This window comes from Pinus tabuliformis, chromosome 8 (genome assembly GCF_031772625.1).
Source record: "Pinus tabuliformis cultivar Carrire ecotype Pingquan chromosome 8, CPIR1, whole genome shotgun sequence".
Classification (NCBI taxonomy): domain Eukaryota; kingdom Viridiplantae; phylum Streptophyta; class Pinopsida; order Pinales; family Pinaceae; genus Pinus; species Pinus tabuliformis.
The window spans coordinates 767,532,909-767,545,890 of record NC_142294.1 but is presented as its reverse complement, the minus strand read 5'-3'; the positions used below and the strand labels follow the sequence as shown (position 1 = coordinate 767,545,890).

Here is a 12,982-nt window from a genome sequence, read left to right as displayed (position 1 = left end):
GAGTGTGTGCATGGAAAAAAGAATGTTTTCTAAGTCAATAAAAGTCACGAGTCCACCTAACGATGGGCTAGATAACACAAGCGATTCTAAGTGTAAGGTGATGACACTTAGGAAACATTGAATTAGGAGGATGCAACACTAGCAGAAAACATAAAACAAACAAAACAAACAATGTGATCACACTAAGGGTCTTGAAATGATAGTTTATGTAGGCTCCAAAATTGACTTAGGCAAACATTTTGGAGGGTCATTGTCGCAGCAACAACAATTCCTAAATAACAAGAGTTGGCTGAAGGTAAGGAGAGCATGGGAATTTACCCTAATGAGCAAAAGAGACCAGAACCATATAGAAATTATTAAAATGAAATTGACTTGCAAGATTCACCCTTTACTATCGAGGTCTCGATCGTTGAGGTAGCCCTCAACCCTACTACTGTCAACTTGTTGCACAAAATGGGCTCTTATAAGATAATTTCTCCAATTTAATAGGTTGTAGGGAAGGGGAAGCCAATTCCTCGACCCACTGAAATTAAAGGAGTAGGCGTGCATAAGGAGCTCATTATAGAGCCTCTTGTCACCCAAGATAGCCAATACCATGATGAATTCAAAATAAATGGGCACAAAGATCGTATGGGGGTGATTCGAAGAGATACCTCACAAGGATAGTGCCTAGACAAATTTGTGAAGGAACCTAAGATAGAGTTGGAATTTAACACATGAGAGTCAACCCTCATAGGCAGAGACCATCGAATCGCCACTAGAACTCATAATGCTCAACTTCTCTAACTTCATCACATAACGAGGTGGTGGAACTGTACAAAGAAATTGCATCTGTTTGAGGCAGGATGGAGTGTGTGAATTTATGAAGGCCTCACATGCATGGATTGGGTGCTTGGTTGTAGCCATGACATCAACCATCCTAGCACATTGCATATTAACTCCAAGACTTAAATTTCCCTTTAAAATGTCAGCAAGAAAGAGGTACCATGAGTTTTGCATATGATTGATTAAACTCATTATATAAGAGGTATGGTATAGTTTTCCAATCATCGAAGCCATTAATTTTAGTTTGACCCATGTTGAGGAAACATGATAGATTAGATTGATGACTTGCTTCTGAATTTTGGCGTCTAAGAATATGAAAGAGAGACTTCGAAAGAAAGTGTTCTAAAGCACAATTTATTGTTTTGAGGAGGAGCTTGAGATGATTCTATTTTGGAGAGGAACCAATATTCATATGTTATACTGTAATCATAGAATATCCTAAGATGATTAGCTTGAGAATTCCCATTTCTTGGGCCAAAGTTAAGATTAATAATAGACCATACATTTCCGCTTAATTGTTGGTTTTCCTTCCCAACCCCAAAGAGTAATTGGTGACAAATTTTCCTTCAGGATTAGCAATAATTCCTCCCCTTCTTTCCACCCTTGGGTTTCTTTTAGAGGCTCCATCAAAATGGAGGATCCAACATATCCTTTTTTTTTTTGAGTCTTCCAAGGCTTCATTGGAAAGGCTAAGCTACCAGGTCTTCTCCACTGAGTGAGATTTAAGAGTGGAGGTGGAGGAATTTCTCAAAGGACCAGTTAAAGATTCCATCCAGATTCATTAATGAAAGTCTAAAGAGGGATCAGGGATGTGGAGTTTAGGGTTTTTGAATTCTAAATAGGAGGAGAGGGCATTCAAAGCAGTAGATCTCGGGGGGATGTTAAAATTTTCGAATATGGCACTATTTCTAGACAAGCAAATTTGCAAACACAGGTCTTTTGGGTGGTCCAAAGTCTATTGAGGTTAGGTTTCCCATAAAATGATCATAAATAGTATTTATGCCAAGATGAAAAGAAGGTAAGGAGGTCAGAGGGCCACATAATTCAAAGAAACATAGGGCCCAAGGTAGAAAAATTTGGACCATTATTCAATTTGTGCATGTCATCCTTGTGTAGGGGCCATGCTATTTTTCTCTATATCATTCCAATTTTATCAAATGTATCCAAAGAGACCACCACTACACTTCAAAGTCATTCTAAGATCCAAAGTTACTCTATTCCAGAGTGTTAGCATGTCAACTTATGAGACTTGAAATTGAGCCCAAGCATCATTATGAATTTTCAAACTTTTCTCTTATGAGTGCTTTGGTAAAGATGTATGCAATTTGCTCATTTTTGGAACAATGTCTTAAATGAATAGTCTTGGCCTCTACATGATATCAAATCAAAGGATACTTTGTGTTGATGTGTTTGGTTCAATGATGGAATCAAGTATTCTTAGCCAACTTGATTACAGATGTATTTTCAACCAAAAGAGAGGTAGAATTCACTTGTTTCTCATGCAAATATTCAAGTATTTTCTTAAGCCATACATTCTCCTTTTTGTTTTTTTAGCTACCACATATTCAGTCTTTGTCATGGACTCTGCTAGAACTGACTATTTACATGACCTCCAGGAGATAGCTACTGATTCAAGACTCATGAGATAGCCTAAAATTGATACACCATTTTCTTTGTCCCTATCAAAGTCTGAATCATAATAACCAATCAAATTGAAGTCATCCACTTGTAAATATTCGACTCCAAAGTCTTGAATTCCTTTCTAGTACTCCATAACTATTTTTGTAGCAGACCAATGTCCTTAACAATGATTTTGCATAAATTTTGAAAGAATTCCAATAAAAAATGAAATATTTAGTCTAGTAGTGGTGAGGTATATTAGACTTCCTATAAGTTGTTTGTGATTAGTTGCATCCTCAAATGCATTCCCTTATTTTGATGTGAGGATCAGATTATATTCCATTGGAGTAGACATCGTATGTGGAACCAAAGACCTTAAGATGCCTTACGCATGAATGAAAAAATACCACATTTCATAAGTATCCTTATTTCTAAGAGCATAAGATGGACATTTTGTTTTTTACATTACACATAGAATCACATCATCGTAAAACATCAACTTTACATTTTTGAAAAACATAATGGAACAAACCATATTAAGATACTCTTGTTCATTATTTCAACTTTGTTGAGGACTATATGGAACTTAGATTGATGTTGAATCCCATGTTGATAGATATAGTTTTCAAATTCATTAGAATTATATTATTTTACATTATCAATATGAAGGGAGTCAATCTGTGATTGTGCTTCATTTTGAATCCATGCATGATTTTTTTTGAAAGTTTCAAAAGCTTGAGATTTTCTTTTTAACAAGTACACCTAACACATTCTGGTGTAATCATCAATAAAGGTCAGCATATATTTATTTCCATTAGTATAAGGAACATGCATAGAGCCACACAAATTAGAATGGATCAGTCAAAGTTTTCTACATGCTATGAAAGTGGAATCATGAAAGGGTTGTTTCCTATGCTTTCCAAAGATATACAATCACATTGGTTCAATTTCCTAGGAATAATATGAAAACTATACACACTACTCTTTTTCAATAAATGAAGGATATCATAATTAATGTATCCAAATCTAGTATGCCAAAGAAAACTAGATAGAAATGTACCTTCATCATGATGAGATAGGTATGCATAATTTGTGTATGAGTAGATGTCCATTCCAAGTTCAATAGTCTTTCATCCTTCACTCTAGTCATGACAACCATGTCACATTTCTTCCTTAGTTCTACTTTTCCATCGAAGATATGAATAGAGTGGCCTTGTTAGGGGATGCACACAAGGGATACCATATTTCCTCATAGATCTAGAAGATAGCTTACATCATGCAAAAGAAAAACAAGAAATCCAAGTAGTGTAGGCCTAATTGTGCCAAGTCTTGAGAGTTTGAGACTTGATGTATCTACAAAGTACACTATTCCATCTACATTATCACTAAAATACTTAAATAAGTCTCCTTGGAATGTCATGTGGCAATTTTCAACTATGTCAACCAACAATGCCGCTCTATAAGAAGAAAATGAAGTGTGAAACAAATCTTCAGTTACTTCAACATTGTGATGGGAAACAATATAATGTGTAGATTCAGGTGCTTTACCTTTGACTGGATTTGGTGTTTTATCTCTGTATTCTTTCTAATTTTGTTTGCCTTTGATTTTCTCCTAGGGGATTTTTTTTGTTGATGCATTATGTTCGTCATTTCCACAACAAATGCAATGAATATAAGATCTCTCTCCTTGATGGTGTTTACCCCTCCTTCCTCCTTACCTTTGAAATTGTTTCTTCCACATCCTCTCTTATTATCACTTCCTCTATGAGAATCATGCAACTAATTAATCCCTTTCTTAGAAAGGCACAAATTGTCTTTAGGGGGATGAGTTGTTGTCTTCCCACTCTAGAAATATTTCTCTCATTCTACAATTTTCTCCACTAAGGGGTAAAATGCAATGGGCTTGAGTTGGTTGTTAGCTTGTAGAGATTCAAGATAACAAGAGTATGTAGATTAGAGGGCCTTGATAAAGGCTGTGAGAGGAATGTCTATCTTCACTCTAGTGGCATCTATGTCATATACATGATGGCTATGATTTCAAAAGCTAGAGCCAAGGGATCATCATATTTCAACTCAAGGTTGAGGAGTTTGACTACTATTTGTATAAGCACCAATTCTAAGTCATACAAATCTTTTAATTTATTTAATGCACCATAAGGATATGCAATGGAAACAACCCACGAGGTGTAGAATGGATGGTGATGGGGTGTATTGTTAAGGCACTTTGTGATGTGAAGGTCGCCATTTCAAAACTCTGTGGGCAAAAATCCTACCATGTTAAGGGATGGAGTGGCCTAGGCCAGGTGCCATCCCTGGGTAATTTTGACAAATTAGATTCCCTTGGGTCATAGTTTCTCAAACAAATGTTAAGTGTGCAATCATCATAGGACTCACACTGTTTGGCAAACAAATCTTATCCTACTGATAGGACAAATCTCCCTAGACTCGGAAACCAAGTCTAGAAACAAGCAAACAAACATATGAAATCATTCACTAATTTATCATTAAATCATACATGTAAATGGGATGCATAGCTCATACCTTTTTCTGAAATTCTTGATGGTGACCCTCGATATTGTCCTTTGTAGCTATCAACTTTTCTCTCTTGATGCTCCAAGAAGAGAGTTGTAAAGACAAAAACAAACAAGTGATCAAAGCATATAACACACCGATGACTCAACCATAAACTATGTAAGTGATCAAGGAATCTTACAATAAACATCATGACAAATGTATATGGGAAAGAAATATATATTTGTATTAATAAGCAAGAAAAATATAGTTTGACCAGGCCATGATGTTGGAAGCCTCCTTCCAATGATCCTCAATCCAAACGCTTGCAATAAAAAAGTATCCAATGGATACTTGGACAACATGTAAGTATAGTTCAAAAGTCAAAAATGATAACCCAATTCTCTTTGAGTCGATTGTACTTATAGGGAAAGAGTGGAAGTTGAGAGATCCATAAAGGGAGGAAGTAGATCCACAATGAATGGGATGGATCCACTATGGTAGGAAGGAGGTCTAGGATAAAGGGAGCTCGATCCCAATCTCCACCACTTCAGAATAGATACCAATCTTGAGGCTTATAGAATAGGAATCTTCTTTTACTTTTTATTTTTTACCTTTGTGAGAAGACCATTTTGCCTTTAACACAGTCAAACTGCGATGACATTGCTCTATGTTTACTTTGCAACATGTGACATCACAAGTTGTGAAATGAAGATCGATGATGACCTCCAAAATTAGGGTTTTTTAGGTATTTAATCTAGGATTCTTATATATCATGGAGAGTTATTTATTCGATATTTCAAGAGAATTCATGACAATAGTTAATTGGATAGCGAAAGATCTGGATTTGGCATCATTTGCATGGATGTAACAAATTGAAGTGTAACACACACCACTTAGAAAAAAAAAGAATCTATAATAGAAATTATATTATGACTCACGTATTCACTGATAGATGTGGCAATAAGGGCATAGGCTTTGTTTCCCTTATTCTTCCCAATCACTATCTCCTTATCTAATGTAGGCTTGATAGGTGCACTATCCTCCTCTCCTTAACAAATGCAATTCTAGAAGTCATTAAAAATTAGGGTGTGCTTAATATTTTTGGACCATTCTCTATATATCTCCTTACCAATTAGCACCACACCTATGATGGAGATGAGAGAATGCATTTTTGGTTCTTGTTCGACTGACTTTCAAACTCCTTGTTAAGCCTTCAAGACTAGTATGAGTGCTCATAAGCAATTAGAAAAATTTACAAACACAAAAAATTGTAAAATATAAAAATAGAAAATCAATCTTCATCATGGGCCAGAGAAATCATCATCAAAACTTGCAAAACCCTTGAAAGAAACAACTGTAATTAATCATGTCATCACTAAGGTATACCTTGATAGGTCCCTTTATCAAGAGCTCTCCAAAATAAAGGTATGTGCATGTTCATAAAAACCTTTTGGAGCCAAAATCTAGATTCACGTGTTAAGGGTATTAATGGTCATTGAGAAAAGACATCTAAATCAGTGATGAAAATTTCAATCGTCTGGGTTTGCATGTAGCCAATCAAAAACCCATTAAATTGAGGCATTGTCTATTGAGGCCAAAATTTCAACTGGAAGATGAAATTATCAATGAAATCGGGTTTTTTTTTTCAATAAATCCAATCCATGGAGTGTTTGAATTGTTTTTTTGATGGTTAAAATGGATTCAACACCATCAAGAACCCGTCGAGCACCCAAAATTTTGAAACTTGACAGCTGAAACCAAGATTTCCAAAATTTTCTGCTAGATTTTTTTCAAAACCCTGTCAAGATCTGTGAATGAACCTAAGATAGACTTGGAATTTAACACATGAGAGTCAACCCTCACAGGCAGAGACCATCAAATCGCCATTAAAACTCATAATGATCAACTTCTCTAACTTCATCACATAACGAGGTGGTGGAATTGTACGAGGCAGGTGCATCTGTTTGAGGTAGGATGGAGTGTGTGAATTTTCGAAGGCCTCACATGCATGGATCGGGTGCTTGGTTGTAGCCATGACATCAACCATCCTAGAACATTGCATATTAACTCCAAGACTTAAATTTCCCTTTAAAATGTCAGCAAGAAAGAGGTACCATGAGTTTTGCTTATGATTGATTAAACTCATTATATAAGAGTTATGATATAGTTTTCCAATCTTTGATGCCATTAATTTCAATTTGACCCACGTTGAGGAAACATGATAGATTAGATTGACAACCTGCTTCTGCATTTTGGCCTCTAATAATATGAAAGAGAGACTTCGAAAGAAAGTGTTCTAAAGCACAATTTATTGTTTTGAGGAGGAGCTTGAGATGATTCTATTTTGGAGAGGAACCAATATTCATATGTTATACTATAATCATAGAATATCCTAAGATTATTAGCTTGAGAATGCCCATTTCTTGGGCCAAAGTTAAGATTAATAATAGACCATACATTTCCGCTTAATTGTTGCTTTTCCTTCCCAACCCCCAAGAGTAATTGGTGACACATTTTCCTTCAGGATTAGCGATAATTCCTCCCCCTCTTTCCACCCTTGGGATTCTTTTAGAGGCTCCATTAAAATGGAGGATCCAACATTTTCTTTTATTTTTCGAGTCTTCCAAGGCTTCATCAGAGAGACTAAGCTACCAGGTCTTCTCCACTAAGTGATATTTAAGAGTGGAGGTGGAGGAATTTCTCAAAGGATCAGTTAAAGATTCCATCCAGATTCATTAATGAAAGTCTAAAGAGTGATCAGGGGTGTGGAGTTTAGGGTTGTTGAATTCTAAATAGGAGGAGAGGGAGTTCAAAGCAGTAGATCTTGGGGGGATGTTAAAATTTTGAATATGGCACTATTTCTAGACAACCAAATTTGCAAAGAGAGGTCTTTTGGGTGGTCCAAAGTCTTTTGAGGTTAGGTTTTCCATAAAATGATCATGAATAGTATTTATGCCAAGATGAAAAGAAAGCAAGGAGGTTAGAGGGCCACCTAATTCGAAGAAACATAGGTCCCAAGGTAGAAAAAATTGGACCATTATTCGATTTTTGCATGTCATCCTTGTGTAGGGGCCATACTAATTTTCTCTCTATCATTCCAATTTTATCAAATTTCTCCAAAGAGACCACCACAACACTTCAAAGTAATTCTAAGATCCAAAGTTACTCTATTCCAGAGTGTTAGCATGTCAACTTATGAGACTTGAGATTGAGCCCAAGCATCATTATGAAATTTTCAAACTTTTCTCTTATGAGTGCTTTGGTAAAGATGTATGCAATTTTCTCATTTGTGGAACAATGTCTTAAATGAATAGTCTTGGCCTATACATGATATCGAAATCAAAGGATACTTTGTGTTGATGTGTTTGGTTCAATGATGGAATCAAGTATTCTTAGCCAACTTGATTACATATGTATTGTCACCAAAAGAGAGGTAGAATTCACTTGTTTCTCATGCAAATATTCAAGTATTTTCTTAAGCCGTACATTCTCCTTTTTGTTTTTTTAACTGCCAAATATTCAGTCTTTATCATGGATTCTGTATGAACTGACTATTTGCGTGACCTCCAGGAGATAGCTACTGATTCAAGACTCATGAGATAGCCTAAAATTGACACACCATTATCTTTGTCCCCGTCAAAGTCTGAATCATAATAACCAATCAAACTGAAGTCATCCACTTGTAAATATTCGACTCCAAAGTCTTGAATTCCTTTCTAGTACTCCATAACTATTTTTGTAGCAGACCAATGTCCTTAACAATGATTTTGCATAAATTTGGAAAGAATTCCAATAAAAAATGAAATATTTAGTATAGTATTGGTGAGGTATATTAGACTTCCTATAAGTTGTTTGTAATTAGTTGCATCCTCAAATGCATTCCCTTCTTTTGATGCGAGGATCAGATTATATTCCATTGGAGTAGACATCGTATGTGGAACCAAAGACATTAAGATGCCTTACACATGAATGAAAATATGCCACATTTCATAAGTATCCTTATTTCTAAGAGCATAAGATGGACATTTTGTATTTTACATTACACATAGAATCACATCATCGCAAAACATCAACTTTACATTTTTGAAAAACATAATGGAACATACCATATTAAGATACTCTCGTGCATTCTTTCAACTTTGCTGAGGACTATATGGAACTTAGCTTGATGTTGAATCCCATGTTGATAGATATAGTTTTCAAATTCATTATAAGTATATTCTTTTACATTATCAATACGAAGGGAGTCAATATGTGATTGTGCTTCATTTTTAATCCATGCATGAGTTTTTTTGAAAGTTTCAAAAGCTTGAGATTTTCTTTTTAACAAGTACACCTAACACATTCTGGTGTAATCATCAATAAAGGTCAGCATATATTTATTTCCATTAGCAGAAGGAACTTGTATAGAGCCACACAAATTAGAATGGATTAGTCCAAGTTTTCTACATGCTATGAAAGTGGAATCATGAAAGCGTTGTTTCCTATGCTTTCCAAAGATATAAAATCACATTGGTTCAATTTCCTAGGAATAATATGTAAACTATAAACACCATTATTTTTCAATAAACGAAGGATATCATAATTAATGTGTCCAACTCTAGTATGCCAAAGAAAACTAGATGGAAATGTACCTTCATCATGATGAGACAGGTATGCATGATTTGTGTATGGGTAGATGTCTCTTTCAACTTCAGTAGTCTTTCATCCTTCAATCTAGTCATTTTTGGTTGATAAAAGGTGTCTTTTTAACTCCTAATTATCTTCACATTAGTTATCAATCCAAGAAAGATTTTCTATTTCAAGAGTGTATGTAGTTTGTGGTAGCTATTTACTCAAGAGTGATGTTTTTAAATTGCAGTACAGTGCTTTCAAATACAAGAGTAAATGAATGCTTTAAATAAAACTCACTTGCAATTAAAAGAAACTCAATGCTCTGAAACTAAATCATTTATTCAACAAAGTAACAACAATTATCAGTCAAGGATATAGTAGCAATAACTCATTCCTTGTTTAATTGATGTAAACTAAATCAAGCATAAATAAGATCCTCAATCTGAGAGCTTTGACAGTAATAGCCAATGTTCTTTATAGTTGTTGACCTCACACACAACACACTAAATAACCAAATTGGAAATGACAATGAAGTAAATCAACAACACCACTACAGATGATGTAAATAAGATAATTATGTTAACTGTAAAAATGCTAAAAGGTAAAACTAGATGATTGCAGAAAGTAAATGAGCAGCAAAGCTATATAATAGAAATGAACAGCAAAGCTTATGTGACTGCAATGAACATCAAAACTAAGTTACTGAAATGAAAAATGAAGCTCTGTAATTAGAATGAACAACACAACAATATACTTGCAGAAAGCAATGATCTTATTATGATGGAAATGAACAACAACACAATTCAATTGCAAATGGTAATCATTTAAACAAACCACACTTGCAGAAATGAGAAATTAGGCAAACCACACTGTATGGTACATGAGCAGCAAGTAGATCCACCAAGAGACGGGCCCTTAGCTTCCCGTGAATACCGCCAGATTACATCAGGAGGTGTGAGGAAACAACAACTATTTTTATATATTAATCATTGTATAATCGTTACAACAAGTTCGTGCTCTGCTTCAACAGTGAGAGTCAATGATCAAAGTTACAATTTCAATAGTAATTCTCCCATTCCTCCTATCCCATCCTATCTATCTCTAATATAATAATCCATCTAATTCTCCATAATTCCCATTTTTTTTTGCTTTGATCTCTGTTTTCATTTAAATACATAGAGAGCAAAGAGCAGTTACAACAGAGATGATTACAATGTGATTCCCATTACAAAATTGGATTGTTCACAACAAATTGATCAACAAGATCATATCTGAAATATCTTTCCATCAACATTCAACAGGAACAAGTCGAATTTGGTATTGCAACTGAGATAATTTGGAAAATGACCACAACAACGAATCTGAGAAAAACATCTTCAGAGAACCTTCCATTTCTTTTAATACGGACTGAATTTGGGAAAATAGATTATTTAAAACTAATTTGGTCCATTCTAGACAAAACCCATGTTTCAGATTTTCCAGATTCTTCTCCATTTACCCAAAACGTCCAATGTAAAATTGTCACTTCTTATTCTAGCGAATTTCTGAGTTGGCACATTTAATGATGAGCTGGAGATCAAATCTGCAATATGAAAAATATCTTGGAGGCTAAAATGGTGAGTGATGTTACAACCAATTTATTAATAAACCATAATTGGTAAAAACATGCATAATAATCAATTTATTAAAAATAAAGGAGAAGAAATAATATTTATCCATAACAACATAAATAATTATAAAATGGGATTATATGATAAATCGTGATAAATGACATGTTAAAGAAGAGTAGAAATAGATGAAATAGGTGTTAAAAAGTGATAATAATAATGACATATTAACAGCTCAACATACCCCCAAACTGAATATATTGCATGTCCTTATGCAACCCAAAGACTCTGTGTTAACCAAGCAATGAATTCTTCCTCAAATAATGAATATTCAATTTTAGCAATGTTGATGAAGGCAAACAATTTTTACATTGACGTTCAACTTATGTGTGTATGAAGTTGCAACAAAATATGATATAAGTAACAACAAACTTGATTAAACATTTTCTCAAAAACTACAAACCAGATATTGTTGAAATTTTGCAAGTAGATTTATAATATATTAATGCTTCTATAATCCAAAAATCAGGTCGTTTTGATGCACGAATCAGGAGATATAAACAAAATGGTTGTTTGTGATAGTGCATGATTTCTGAAATTTTATGAACTAATTTAACTTGAAATTATCTGGGTTTTTGTATTTTAATGATACGTCTTTGCTATCAAGAAATCACAAGAATTCAGTTCATAATTTTAAATATATATGCAAATCAATTTTTGTACTGTATAAAAATGAAATTGTATGCCTTTAAATAAAAAAGAAAGTATAAAACATCCATCATGCGTAGCAAATCCTCCCCCAAACTGAAGAATTAGCATGCCCTCATGCAATGCTAGAAAACAAATTGAGGTGGTCGCTACCATTCGTTGAATACTATGCTTGGTGTAAAACAACATGGAATAAGGGAGGTGTTGAGAATAAATAATAATATCAATGGATGATAAAGAATATTAATGACATGGTCATAAGAAAGAAATGAATGAAAACAACATTCCCCCAAATTGAAAGATGATATGTCTCTAAAAAATGGGAAGTGGTAAAGGTGTGGAATGAATGATGATAAATAATGCTCAATGGATTTTCATGAAATTCTCCTAAATTTGTAATAAATCAGAAAATTATGCTATTTTACCTCAAGTTTTACCTCCAAAAAAATGTAGAATGACATGTATGGATGGGCATTTGTTGAAGCTGATGTAGGCAGAGTTGAGGCTGAAAGTGATGCAAAAGGTGGAATCCAGGCAAGCACATCATGTCTGAATAATTATGCATGTTCATGAGTTGCTCGAGCCTCTTTTGTTAGTTGCAATAGTGTGGTCATGTTGTGAATAGAATTCTGCCCATATTTGTTGTTCTCCTGTAAACAATTCACTATTCGGCATGCAATTTCCATGAATCCACTGTGTTAGTTCGGAATAGCAACAGATAAGATGCATACAAAAATTTCAACCAGAAAAACTTTTGTATAAATGCAATACTAATATTTTGTCAAATCATCAAGTTATGGCAGAGTTTAGTAATTATATCACATGCTATCCCATAATGCATACATTCCCCCTGCAATTGGAAAAGGGATTCCATGACCATAAAGAATATGAAAGGTGTTGTGCTGATGGCAAGACAAGGGAATGAACAATACATTAGTAAATGAAGTAGAGTACACATATCAATAATAGGACAGCAAGAGGTATGGTTATAATGAGAGCAGAGTGTGTAAACATAGTTATGAATAAGAGATAAGACGCTTTGGATTGATGATAAGTTAAAAAAAGAAAAATGACAGAAAGATGCCAAAAAGATG

The 12,982-nt window shown here is 34.3% G+C and overlaps 2 non-coding genes across 2 annotated transcripts; both read right to left on the bottom strand.

The window, feature by feature from the left end:
- Window positions 1-1,895: 1,895 nt before the first annotated feature.
- LOC149237842 (U6 spliceosomal RNA) lies at window positions 1,896-1,998 on the bottom strand. The gene has a single exon (XR_016246792.1). It is a non-coding gene; the product is annotated as a U6 spliceosomal RNA (small nuclear RNA).
- A 5,984-nt stretch (window positions 1,999-7,982) lies between these two features.
- On the bottom strand, window positions 7,983-8,085 carry LOC149237841 (U6 spliceosomal RNA). Its single transcript, XR_016246795.1, has one exon. It is a non-coding gene; the product is annotated as a U6 spliceosomal RNA (small nuclear RNA).
- Between the last annotated feature and the right edge of the window lie 4,897 nt (window positions 8,086-12,982).